The sequence below is a fragment of the Scyliorhinus torazame genome, chromosome 30 (assembly GCF_047496885.1).
Source record: "Scyliorhinus torazame isolate Kashiwa2021f chromosome 30, sScyTor2.1, whole genome shotgun sequence".
Lineage (NCBI taxonomy): Eukaryota > Metazoa > Chordata > Chondrichthyes > Carcharhiniformes > Scyliorhinidae > Scyliorhinus > Scyliorhinus torazame.
Window position 1 is genome coordinate 26,636,483 of NC_092736.1, and position 14,227 is coordinate 26,650,709.

At 45.4% G+C, this 14,227-nt stretch overlaps 1 protein-coding gene across 1 annotated transcript in view; it reads right to left on the reverse strand.

Moving 5' to 3' along the window:
• Window positions 1–14,227, reverse strand: part of trip4 (thyroid hormone receptor interactor 4) — a 139,662-nt gene that overhangs the window by 42,391 nt on the left and 83,044 nt on the right. The gene's annotated exons all lie outside the window — the stretch shown is intronic.

The following is a 14,227-nucleotide window of genomic DNA, read 5'->3' on the forward strand; positions in this document are numbered from 1 at the left end:
TTCCTCACACCAAAACAGCAATCCACCCACCCACACTAGCACAAACTGAAACTTACTCACCCCCCATCCCAGACACTGTCTGAAATCCAGCCCCCTCGCACCCCAGCACAGCCGATAGTGACTATTACACCTCCCCCAGTTGAAATCTTCCTCTGCTTCTCTTCATTCTGTCCCAACTGGCAATAAACTGCATTTAAAAACTCTTCTGTATGTTTAAATTTAGCATTTAAAAGAAAATGGACACTGAAGGTTACAATAATCATTAAAACAGATTCCTTCTCTTGCCTGAAGTGAAAGTGTATTTGAGTTAAAAGAACTCTCATTCTGCAAGTGCACTCCACATTAGCCTCAGTACTCCTCTTGGTGAAAACCTACCGATAGAGATGCCTTTGGTGGAAGTTAAATGTCCATTTGTAAGTAACAAGGATAACAAGACCAGCTAGTTCAGAATGAGTCATATAATCCCTACAGTGCAGAAGAAGGCCATTCGTCCCATCAGGTCTGCACCAACTCGCTGAACGAGCACCCGACCTAGGCCCACTCCCCTGCCCTATCCCTGTAACCCCACCTAACCATTGGACACTTAAGGGTCAATTTAGCATGGCCAGTCCTGCACATCTTTGGATTTTTGTTTCTTTCCTTGCCCCATCACCATTCTCTCTAGCCCTGTCGGACTACCTCTTCTGTTATTCAATCGCTTTGGTATTCTGTCCCATCACAGACCTTCCTTTTGTCTCTTTTCATACCCACTGCTTGCTCAAAACCTATTACATTTGTAACATTTTCCAATTGTGATGAAAGGTCATCAATCTGAAAATTTAGCTTGGGTCCCTCTCTCCACAGTTGCTAGCAGACCTGCTGAGTATTTCCAGCATTTTTTGTTTTTATTGCTGAATTGCAAGGCTAGAACTATCAACATGTACAACTGAATAGCTTGCATTCCACTGACCATCAAAGGTCAGGTTAACGCTGCATGCCTGTATGCGACTATCCTTCGGTGTTTCATATCAACACACACCATTAAGACACAGACGTGAAGCTAATTCCTGAAAGATTGGGTGAAGAACAATCTCTCTTTGTATTACCCAGTACTTTCAATGTTCCATATCACTGCATGAAGGTAGGCATTTTGGAAAATGGCCCATTCACACCCAACTGAAATAGTAGATGGAGCCTTTTATAACGATTAGGTTTTACTGTTGGATGTTGAAGTTGGGTTGGAACACTCAAATCGACTTTGAAACAGTACAGTAGGAACTAGAACCAGTTTCAGTCCTTGATGGATTGGAACAAGGTCAATGCTGTTGAGTTAAATGGAAATTGTAACAGATGGACAATACTCCTTATGTGTTCCATGTGAGGATATGTGAAGTGTTTCCTGCCTGGATTGCGTACTGAACATTGACATACATTCTACACCGTCCAGCGACAGGGTAAAGGGCAGAGAGGTGCAAGAGTTTCCAGAGAGTGTGTTCAGGAAACCTTTCCCCATCAGTGGGCGGAATTCTCCCCCCCACGCCGGGTGGGAGAATCGCCGGGGCGCCGCGCGGGTCCCGCCACGCCGCCCCGACGCGATTCCCCCCCCCCCCCAAACCAGCGCCGCGAGAATCATGCCTGGCCGCTCGGAGAATCGCCTCTCGCCATTTGAAATGAAATGAAATGAAAATTGCTTATTGTCACAAGTAGGCTTCAAATGAAGTTACTGTGAAAAGCCCCTAGTCACCACATTCCGGCGCCTGTTTGGGGAGGCTGTTACGGGAATTGAACCGTGCTGCTGACCTGCCTTGGTCTGCTTTAAAAGCCAGCTCTTTAACAGGCGAGCGGCGATTCTCCGGCCTGGATGGGCTGAGCGGCCTGCCCAACACGACAGGTTCCGACCGGCACTGTCCACACCTGGTCGCTGCTGGCGGGAACTGCACGGGAATGCTGGGGGGGCAGCCTGGGGGGGGTTCCTGCACCGGGGGGGCCTCCAATGGGGTCTGGCCCGCGATCGGTGCTCACCGATCGGCGGGCCGGCCTCTCGAAAGGAGGACCTCCTTTCCTCCGCCACCCCGCAAGATCCATCCGCCATCTTCTTGCGGGGCGGCCTTGGGGAGGACGCGACGCCGGCCACGTCATTGACGCGGCGCCACTTTTTACACGGCGCCAAGGCCCAGGGCGCGTAAAATACATGACGCTGCTCCTAGCCCCCTGGGGGTGGGAGAATAGGGGGCTGGGAGTGAGCTCCAACGCCGGAGTGAAACACTCCGGTTTTCACTCCGGCGTCGGCACTTTGTCTCCATTTCGGAGAATCACGCCCAGTATGTTTCCAGTCCAATGAGGGAGGAGGCATCGCTGGATCTGGTTCTGGAGAATAAGATGGGTCAAGTGCATCAAATGTCAGTCGGGAACTTTTAGGCAACAGTGATCATCATACCATAAGGTTTAGGTTAGCTAGGGAAAAGGACAAGGAGCAATCAAGGGTAAAAATAATTAATTGGGGAAGGGGTAACTTTAATGGTGTGAATAGATCTAATCCAGGTAAATTGACAAAGGGTCACCTGGAATCGAAATGTTAGCTCTTTTCTCTCCCTACAGATGCTGCCAGAGCTGCTGAGAGTTTCCACCATTTTCTCTTTTGGAATGGGAATCAAAGATTGGCAGGCAAAACTGTAATAGAATAATGGGCTGCCTTTAAAGAGGAGAGTGTTTGGATACAGTCACGGTGCATTCCCACAAGGTGTTAAGGTAGGACAAACAAATCCTGAGCTCCCTTGATGACGAAAGAGATGAAACAGATGATTAAGATGAAGTAGAAAAAGTATACAACAGATGTGTCAGCTGGATAATACAACTGGGAATATAGAAAGTTCAAAGCAGAAGTGCAAAAACAAAGAGAAGCAAATAGAGAGGGTAGGAGCAGAGACTGACAGCGAACATAAAAAGGGAGTTAGTGTCTTCTATAGGCATATATATAGTAAAAGGAAGAGTGGAGCCAATTAGGGAACCAAAAGAGGTTTCAAACATGGAGGTGAGGGCATGACATGGCAGCCCAGTGAATGGTGAAGAGGATAATGTTAAATTTCATGAGAACAAAGAGCAGCTGGTGGAATAGGTGGCTAAGCGGCAGATAATAATAATAATTTTTATTGTCACAAATAGGCTTACATTATCACTGCAATGAAATTACTCTGAAAGGGGCTGTACTGTAAAGGGGCTGTTTAGCACAGGGCTAAATCGCTGGCTTTGAAAGCAGACCAAGGCAGGCCAGCAGCACGGTTCAATTCCCGTAACAGCCTCCCCAAACAGGTGCCGGAATGTGGCGACTAGGGGCTTTTCACAGTAACTTCATTTGAAGCCTACTTGTGACAATAAGTGATTTTCATTTCAAAAGCCCCCAGTTCCCATGCTCCGGCGCCTGTTCGGGTACATTGAGGGAGAATTCAGAATGTCCAATTCACCTAATAAGTACGTCTTTCGGGACTCGTGGGAGGAAACCGGAGCACCCGGAGGAAACCCACGCAGACACGGGGAGAACGTGCAGACTCCGCACAGACAGCAACCCAAGCCGGGAATCGAACCTGGGACCCTGGTGCTGTGAAACAACAGTGCTAACCACTGTGCTACCCATCTGTAGGGCTATGAGAAAAAGGTGGGACAGTTGCACTAAAGCAGACACAGTGGAGCGAAGCCTCCCTCTGCACTATAACCATATTACAATTCTACAAGTCCTTCATGGATTCTGTATCTCGAGCTGTTGAAAGCTACATTTTACATTCCAAGGAGAATCTGGATCTCTTCAAAACAAAGATACATTAACGGCTGGATAAATTAAAGCAGAGCAGACCAAATGGGATGCCAGGACAGATTCAATGCGGCGAATGGCCTCCCTCTGCACTATAGCCATATTAAGTTGAACCCACCCCAAGAAATATACCAAGTTCAAAGATGCACCACATTTTTAGTCAGTCATGCAGATCAGATGATGTTGAGGTTAGAGCTTCATCTACCTCACAATTTGTGAACTCAAATCGTAAAAAACTAACCTCCATCCATTTCAAAGATAATACAATGAACATGATCAAACACTAGCTCTCAGGAGTAATTGCTCTCTCAACTTGTCTGCTCAGAACTAAATCAGTAGGAAAAGTAATTTACCAAGGATACTGCTTTTGGGTCATCGGTGTGTATTTAAAACCGCTGCCCTGTGCCTCCAAAGTCAACATTCCCTTGGAGAGTTTCCCCACTATGGTCCAACCTCGGTTTTATGTTTAAAAATGCAATAAAAACAGAGAGAAAAACACAAAAGATCTTAAGAATAACCATAATTAATTGTGTTCAATGACTCAGGACTAGAAGTTGAGTAATGTAATCCAAACTGTGGTTATCCATTGCAGCAAGACACGTCTGTACATAGTATCCACCTTGTAACAACAGCGTGACTGATGCTGATTACATTTTTTTTAAAGTACCACAAATATTATCTTCCCCATTCTTTAATCTAATTTAACCACAACATACAGATTAATATAATTCAACAGGGGAAAATACCCAGAGCCACCAGTCCCTTTCAGAGTTTGGTGCCATGAGAGACTTGGATCTGCTTATCGACAATGGTGAGAAATTTATTAGAAAACCTTCAAGTTATGCCAGGTCATAAAGCTCATTTTCTAAGTATGAGGATAGCCAGAGTTAATTAACCATCCTTCCACATTTGTAAAGTGGAAGCAAGTGACAAGTGGCACAGTGGTTAGCACCGCTACCTCACAGCACACGGATTCAATTCCGGCCTTGGGTGACATGCGGAGTTTGCACGTTCTCCCCATCTCTGCGTGGGTTTCCTCCGGGTGCTCCGGTTTCCTCCCACAGTCCAAAGATGTGCAGTCTAGGTGGATTGGCCATGATATAAATTGTCCCTTAGTGTCCAAGGATGTGCAGGTTAAAAAGTGAGGTTACAGGGATCGGGCGGGGGAGCTGGTCTAGGTAGCACGCTCTTTCAGACTCGATGGGCCGAATGGCCTCCTTTTGCACTGTCGGTATTCTATGACATCCAAACAGGACAAAAGCTGAGGTATAGCCATACCAAACTGATCACCATCCCCAATTGTCAGATCAAAACAATACAGCATGCAAACAATAGCAACAATCCACTGCTCAAGACTGGCTGGGACCAACATGGTGCAGATATGGTGGACCAAATGGCATCCTCCTGTGCCACAACATGCTACATGTTGCCGATTCTTCACAGCTGACATTTTGTGTCGGACAAAAGGAATGAAACAAAACTCTGTGCGCTCAATGGGCAAGCAGAATTATATAAAACATCGGTACCGTTCTACACACAAAATCTGGCTTTCCGATTTATGCAAGGGGTTAAGAGCATAAACTTTCAGATTAGAGCATTGGACAGAGGGCTACCATTTAGAGTGTTCAGAAGGAAAGCAAGATAGCTGTGGAATGCACAGATGAGCTTTAACTAATTTCACTAATCTGAACTTGGCATTGTGTTTCACTCCAATAAACAGAAGCCAAGACTAATAACGGTGGCACTGCATTGAAAAATGGTATTCAATATAACTTAATGCACAATTTAACAGTAATAATCTTTATTGTCACAAGTAGGCTTACATTAACACTGCAATGAAGTTACTGTGAAAATCCCCTAGTCGCCACACTCCGGCGCCTGTTCGGGCACACTGAGGGAGAATTCAGAATGTCCAGTTCACCTAACAGCACGTCTTTCGGGACTTGTGGGAGGAAACCGGAGCACCCGGCAGACACGGGGAGAACGCGCAGAAAGTGACAGTGACCCAAGCGTGAATCGAACCGGGGACCCTGGAGCTGTGAAGCTGTCGTGCCGCCCACACACTGTTAATGTGAGGACCACATTGGTCAGAGATGCTTGCCTTTTGGACAAGGTGGCAAACCAGGGCCCCATTTTCTCATTCAAGATCCCATGGCACGATTCAAAGATAAAGTCTGGGGATGCAATCAACATTAGCAGCCACACTAGCACACACATACAGCGCCAGTGTAGAAAGAAAACATGTAGTCCCTCCTTACTGCCTTACAAAGCATCCTTAAAGCATTTTTCTCCTCACTTTGTTTTTGCTCACAAATTCAATCTCTGGAGAGCAGTCTTGCCTACGTTGGTCTCAAACAACAACAGTTTGCACTGATGCACCATTTTTAACATAGTCCCAAGGCACTTGACAGAAGAGGAAAGGAACCAACATTGAGCCATTGGCAACCCAGACGTATTCATCAAAGGGTGGGTCGATTAGGTGAATTTTAAAGGTTAAAAAAAAAGAGAGGTTTGGGAGAGGGTTCTGAAAGTGAGACAGAGATAGCAGAATTGTCTTCTGCAAACAGCAATTAATGTTAATTCAATTGCTAATTTTAAAACGGAGATTAATGGCCTACTGCCATTCCTATTATGGGTAATGGAAAGAAAGGGAGAAAGATGCCTAAATTTATGGCCACAAGGACACAAGGCTGAATGAAGGTGGTTGCAGAGGTAGGGTGAGGACGAGGGATCTGTAGATGAGGACACAATATTTAATTGTGTGCACATGAAGGGAACAGGAAAACAATGAAGGTCAGCATGTGGGTTAACGGGCAGGTGACATCTCAAGAAACAAAAATGGTGCTTTCCCAAACCTTGCCTCTTCCCCACTTCTTTCAGGCATCCTTCCTTAACTGGTTTAGCACAGGGCTAAATCGCTGGCTTTGAAAGCAGACCAAGGCAGGCCAGCAGCACGGTTCAATTCCTGTACCAGCTTCCCCGAACAGACGCCGGAACGTGGCGACTAGGGGCTTTTCACAGTAACTTCATTTGAAGCCTACTTGTGACAATAAGCGATATTCATTCATATTCACTTGGAGACTTCCAAACACGGCATTTGTTCTCTCATCAAGCCGTGACTTAGAATCAACAACAGTGATAATGAGCAGTTTCTGACTACACGGAGGTAATTAGCACTTTTAGAGGGAGTTCCAACACCTTTTTAAAAATTCAAACTTTACAAAAATTCTCGCGCGATATGGGCATCGCTGGCAAGACCAGTGTTAGTTACCCATACGTAACTGCCCTTGAGAAAGTGATGTTGGGCTGCATTCTTGATTCAATGCAGTGCTGTTAGGTAGGGAGTTTCAGGTCTTTGATCCAGCAACGACGAAGGAACAGCATTATATTCCCAACGCCTGATGGTTGCGAGACTTGGAGGGGATCTTGAAAGTGGCGATGTGCCAATCGTCTGTTGCCTTCATCCTTTCAGGTAGTGGAGTTTGCGGCTTTCGAAGATGCTGTTGAATGAGTCTCGGTGAGTTGCTGCATGGTATCTTGCATGTGGTACACACTGTTGCCCGTGTGTGCCAGAGTGGTGGAGGGAATACACATTTGACATGGTGGATGAGGTGCCGATCAAGCGGGCTGCTTTGTTCTGGAAGGTGTCAAGGTTTTTGGAGTTGCACTTGCCAGTCAAGTGGAGAGTGACCTGTGCCTCATAAGTCAGTGCTTGGGAAGTCAAGAGGTGAGTTACTCACCATAAAATCTCCAGCCTCAGATCTGCTCTTGTAGCCACAGTATTTACATGGCTGGTCAATGATAACCCTCAGGGTGAAAACGTGGAGAACTCAGTGATAGTCATGATATTCACATCAAGGGGAGGTGACTAGGTTCTCGCTTGTTGGAGATACTGATTACAATGCAGTAGTGAAGGAATCCGGCATTATCGGTGATGCCGCTTTTGGATGAGATGGTAAATTAACTATAATTAGCTTCTTAAAAATAAAAGAATTCAGTTGCATTCTTGCTAATGTTGGTTTAAGGAAGTATCGACTGCACTGTTGAGGCTTAAAGAGGTTATCCATGCGACAGGAAAGAGAATTAATTCATACAACTGAAACAAGTCAATCAACCCAGATTAATGATCCATCTCGGCCTCCTCCTGAGGTCTTCACAGATGCCAGTCTTCAGTCAATTTGATTAGTGCAGATTAATGAATCATTGGAATGGTGCTAGTTAAATTCCATTTCAAAAGCCATTAGAATACAGCAGCTCTTAAGCAAACTTCCCACTGAGGTTCATTGTTCCCTCTTAAACTAACATTGCATTTTCCAAATCAACGCGAGATGAATCAATACTTTGACATGGTTCATCATGTATGCATGATGCATGGGCAGCACGGTAGCACAGTGGTTAGCACAGTTGCTCCACGACTCCAGGGTCCCAGGTTCGATTCCCGGCTTGGGTGACTGTCTGTGCGGAATCTGCATGTTCTCCCCGTGTCTGCGTAGGTTTCCTCCGGGTGCTCCGGTTTCCCCCCACAGTCCAAAGATTTGCAGATTAGGTGGTTTGGCCATGTTAAATTGCCCTTGGTGTCCAACAAGGTTAGATGGGGTGACTGGGTTATGGGGTTAGGATGGCGGCGTGGGCTTGGGTAAGGTGCTTTTTCCAAAGGGCGGTGCAGACTCGATGGGCCCAATGGCCTCCTTCAGCACTGTAAATTCTATGATCTATGCAAGGATGCTGTTCTCATCATCACAACACAACCTGCTTCTTTAGCACACTGGGCTAAATCGCTGGCTTTTAAAGCAGACCAAGGCAGGCCAGCAGCACGGTTCAATTCCCGTACCAGCCTCCCCGAACAGGCGCCGGAATGTGGCGACTAGGGGCTTTTCACAGTAACTTCATTGAAGCCTACTTGTGACAATAAGTGATTTTCATTTCATTTCATTTCTTTCTTCCTCGATAATGATGCAGAGAGGCTGGAGTTCCCCTTCTGTCAATGATACTCTCAGTTCCTTAACACCATTTAGCAGAATTTCACTGAGTGAGCAAACGGAGGAGGTGGAGACAGTGGGAAATCGAAGGATCCGAGAGGCGACATTTTCAAATCAAACTTTCAAGATCGGACTAGAGTGTGCAGTCCTAAGAAGAAGATTAAGTGTGTCATCCGTCAATACCCATCACTGCGCTGGCCTGGAATGGTCAGATCGAAACTCAGGCCATTCTCAAATCGGGATTGGACCCAGTCCGGATTGATTTAGAAGTTCTCTCTCTGACAGTCAGGCAGTGTTATCTTGTGGAGCTAAAACATGGTGTTGACTTGAAAATCAACGCAATCCACATAACTGAACGTTGGACAAAACCCAAAGCTCAGTGCTTAGGTTCTCAATCAAAGAGTAAGTTGTAATATTACACAAGGTCAAGCTCAGTGATAACACTTTAAAAGAAACTATAATTTGCAGCAATGTTGACCGATCAACTGTTTTTTCAAGAAAAGGCTCAAATTGAAATAATCTCACTGGCGAAGGCCATGAGACAACTGTACTCTTCCTCTTGCCTTGGAATTCAGTCCAGAGAGGAGAGTCACATCTTCCTGTGGGTAGCTGCAAATTCCCCCCAATAAGACAGGCCTCCAGCTCACATGCAGAGGCCACACACACACACACGTATACACACAAAGCATTGGTACATTTATCTTTACCATCCAATACCTACAATCAACTTCATTGTGATCTATAAATTCAGTTTTACGAGTCTGCAGGTGTCACATTTGAACCTCCTCTGGCCATCGTTCCGCAGAAAGCATCCAGATACAAGTTTGCGTGTTGTTTGTTTCACAGCACAGCCCCCAGTGAATTGAAAGTTACACTTAAAGAAAACAAATGTGCTCATTAAAGGTAGTTTCCCAGAGACCAAACCACAAGCAATTCCACGGCTTGTCTCTGCAAGTGATGAAACACCTTGCAGTCATTGTGATCTAGCACACGTAAAAAGGCAGTCCGTTTTTTTTAAAGTAACAGCCGTGTAGGCAGCGAGACATCAAAGGCTGCAAAGGGAATGTGGGTTTGTCCTGGGACCCGAGGACAGAATGCAGAGAGATAATTTTGTTTAATTGAAGCACATCAACTCGCCAGAATTGGCTCATGTGGCACATTTTTTATTCTGCATCATGAGACAACAACAAATTTTCTGTATGTTTCACCTTGTTGTGAAATGAAGATTTGCACTTACATGGCATGTGGTGTGTGTGGTGTGTGTGTGGCTTGTGCCCCAGTGTTAGCGTCCTCGTCTCTGGGCAAAAGCTTCGGGTTCAAATGTTCACGTCCCACATCAGGACTTAATGGCCAAAGATGATACATTCATAACCTGGCCAATCAAGTTGATTATCAGCCCACATATCCTTCCAATGCCCCTGATGGCAGGTGGGGCGGGAGAGTTTCCTAGTCCGCCATGCCGCAGAAGGCAACAGCGAATCACTGCAGTACTTTGCGAAGCATAATCATGGAAGTCCTTGGTTCCCAATGTCCTCATGGCAGCCAACACCTATCCCTCAATTAACACCCCAGATTATCTGGTTATTTGCTTCATCGTTGCTTGTGAGGAAAATATGTTGTGAAGAAGACATCAGGAGGTTGCAGAAGGATATCGATGGGATGAGTGAATGGGCAAAAATCTGGCAGAAGGAGTATAATGTGGGAAAATGTGACGTTTTCACTTGGGCAGGAAGAATACAAAAAGCAGAGTATTACTTCAACGAAGAACGGCTGCAGGATTCGGAGGTGCAGAGGGATCTAGGTGTTCCGGCACGAGTCACAAAATGTCGTATGCAGTTACAACAAGTAATTAAGATTCATTGCAGTGTAAGCCTACTTGTGACAATAATAAAGATTATTATATTATTAAGAAGGCTAAGAAAGTTATCCTTTAGTATGAGAAGAATTGAACATAAAAGTAAAGATATTATGCTTCAGTTATATATATTTTTTTAAATAATTTTTTCTCCAATTAAGGGGCTAAATTGCCAATCCACCTAACCTGCACATCTTTGGGTTGTGGGAGTGAAAATCACGCAGACATGGGGAGAATGTGCAAACTCCACACGGACAGTGACCCAGGGCCGGGGTTCGAACCTGGGTCCTCAGCGCCGCAGTCCCAGTGCTAACCACTGCGCCACATGCCGCCCATGCTTCAGTTTTATAGGAATTGGTGAGACCACATCTTGGATACGATGTGCAGTTTTGGGTCTCCTCATTTAAGGAAGTATATAAATGCGCTGAGAGACATTGATGTGGTCTGCCCTCTTGTGGGCGAGTCCAGAATTAGGGGGCACGGTTCTAAAATTAGGGTTCGCCCCTTTATGACGGGAGATATGGGGTAATACGTTCTCGAGGGTTGTGCGACTCTCTGCCTCAGAATATGGGGGTCATTGAATGTTTTTAAGGTGGAGGTTGACGGACTCTGTGAGGTAAGAGAATCAAAGATTATTGGGGAAAGGTGGGAATGTGGAATTAGAAAAACAAACGGAACAGCCAGGATCTTATTGAATGGAGGATCAGCTTAGAGGGGGCAAATGGCCTACTTCTGCATGATCGTATTTTCCAACAGGGCAACAGTGACAGCAATTCAAAAGTAGTTAATTGGTTGTAAAGTGTTTTGGCTGGTCTTTGCTGGGACTCTCATTCCTTTAGCTGTGCTCACTGAGCCAAGTCAGAAGCTTTAAATTATCATATGGCCGGTGTTTGCAATGCCGATCAGCACCTTACTAGAGAAGGAGTACTTATGAGAAAAATATCAGCCATGATAGAATGGCGGAGCAGACTCGATGGGCAGAGTGGCCTAATTCTGCCTCTATGTCTCACGGTCCTATGACTGTCTGAAGAGATTGAGGCTTGGCTGAGTTGTCGGCTGATAGCCGACTGAGGTGACACAAGCCCCTAGGGTAAGGTAGAAGAGGATTGCCGTTGCGTGATATGGCAGCTTGAGTCAGTGCAACAGGAGATTAAAAAAATAAACGGGGGATTTGAATGAAGCCCTTGGTTTGACACACTTCCCACAAATCAAAAATGGGAACAATTAGAATGTAACTAGTGGAAGAGGAGGAAATAATTCTGCAGTACTGTGTGAGACCAACAAATGTAAATGAGCATTAAATTCTGTCTGTGGATTCTTGTTTTTGTTCAAACTTATCACTTCACTGAATTTTACTTGTGTAGAGAACACAATGCTCACATTTCTATGATTATACGAACCAAGAGAGCAGCTGGAGCTTGAGTCTGATGGAACAGCTATTTGGCTCAATTTAATAGTCGGGAATAGCATTGTTTGAATACTCCGGAGTGCCTTTTGAAATCATTTTAGCTTTACAGCCAGTTAGCGACATTGATAACCATAGCTCACTCGCACACACAATTGTAACTACCGTTGTAACACATTGCAGTGGGCAAAATCCCCCCCCACAAAAAAAAATCCCATCTCCTCTGATCCACAACGGCATCACACATTTCTCCATCAGCAACAAGTCTGAGAATCACGATCGATTAGATGTGTGAAGGAAAGAAGGCCCTCCAGTTGAGCAATATACGCCTCGTGGCTATTAAAGAGGCGAAGGCAAGGGCACCCACCCTCACTCTCGAGTAGAAACCCCAAATATTGCAACCAGCGGCCAAGGTTCTCAGGTTGTCTGCAGAATCTTGGATATAGTGTCAAAATAGGAGGCCCAGTAGCCAGCACAGTAAGAAGTCTTATAACACCAGGTTAAAGTCCAACAGGTTTATTTGGAATCACTAGCTTTCAGAGCGTGGCTCCTTCACCTGATGAAGGAGCTGCGTTCCGAAATCTAGTGATTCCAAACAAACCTGTTGGACTTTAACCTGGTGTTATAAGACTTCTTACTGTGCCCACCCCAATCCAACGCCGGCATCTCCACATCACAGTTTTGGACCAAAGCTTAGGACAAGACTAAAACACATGTGTGTGGTTAGCTGTGACCAGAATCATAATTCTAAAGTAACCACCTCAGAGTTTCGCGAAATCTCACTATTCCAGCCGCTGGAGTAACTGGACGACAGATTTTGTTGTTTCAATCACACAAGCAAACCACCACCTGGTTAACTTCCTTTGTTCATATGTCCCAAATTGATAAAACATTGGCCCATTTGCTCCATGCAGTCATTTGGAAGTACAGTTCTCTCCATGTTGGCTGGATACAATGGGCCTTCATGATTATAAAGCAGCATTCGGAGCTCTTGGGTCTCCGATTGGAACGTTTGGGAAGTTAAGATTCCTTTTGTCCTTTGCTAAACGCGGAATAATACCTCCATAGATTGGGACACAAGTTTTTTTCTCTCCTTTATGATGCTAAAGAGAGCGTTTGTTTTCATTCAACACCTTATCTTTGTTCTTATACAGGCAAGCAGGATCACAACAGCAGCCGAGGCTGAAATGAATTAAAAACGTTTCGGGAACATAACTGAAGAGTACTATTTCAGCGATAAATCCAATAACCTAGTGGAGATTGATAGGAGCATAACAAGAGCCAGGGCCATTTATTTTCTATAGTTAGAAAACTGCAAAGCTGCGAACCAAACCCAACAATGACAAGACCTTGATCACATCACCGACGTGTGCTGTGAGAGCAGACATAATCGGGTTTATGAATCCTAAGAATTTCCACCATGGAAACTCAGCAAATACAGAGACAAGCACACGTGCCTCAGCATATATTGTTTTTTTAAAAAAATATTTTTATTCTCCATTTTCACATTTTCTTCAGAATTTACACCCCTCCAACAAACAGGAAACGGTAACGAATACAATGTCAATCCCCTTATTAACAACAACGATCCCATCCTCCCACCATCCCCCAAACAACGGCCCACCTGACAATATAAGCATCAAATAAAATAAACCCTCCCAAGGTGGAAATAAAGGAAAAAAGAAAAAGGAATCAGGAATCGCCTATGGTCACCTTTGACATATACGGTCCACCCCCCAACGCCCCCCTAATATTCAATGCTATCCAATCCCCGAAATAAATGAAATGAAATGAAAAAATGAAAATCACTTATTGTCACAAGTAGGCTTCAAATGAAGTTACTGTGAAAAGCCCCTAGTCGCCACATTCCGGCGCCTGTTCGGGGAGGCTGGTACGGGAATTGAACCGTGCTGCTGGCCTGCCTTGGTCTGCTTTCAAAGCCAGCGATTTAGCCCAGTGTGCTAAACAGCCCCATACCTTGGATGAGTACCGTGAATGACACCTATGAATTGTAGACCCCCCCCCCCAACCCCCCACCCCCCACCACCAACCAACCCAAGCTCCTCCCCTCCACTTCCTCCTGTAAACTCCTCCCCCCAATCTCGGTTTCTTCCCCCAACGTTTCACCCCGGCTAGACTCACCGAAACCTGTTCTACCAGGCTCCGATGGCCGCACCCCTCCCCCCACCTCACTCCCGTTCACT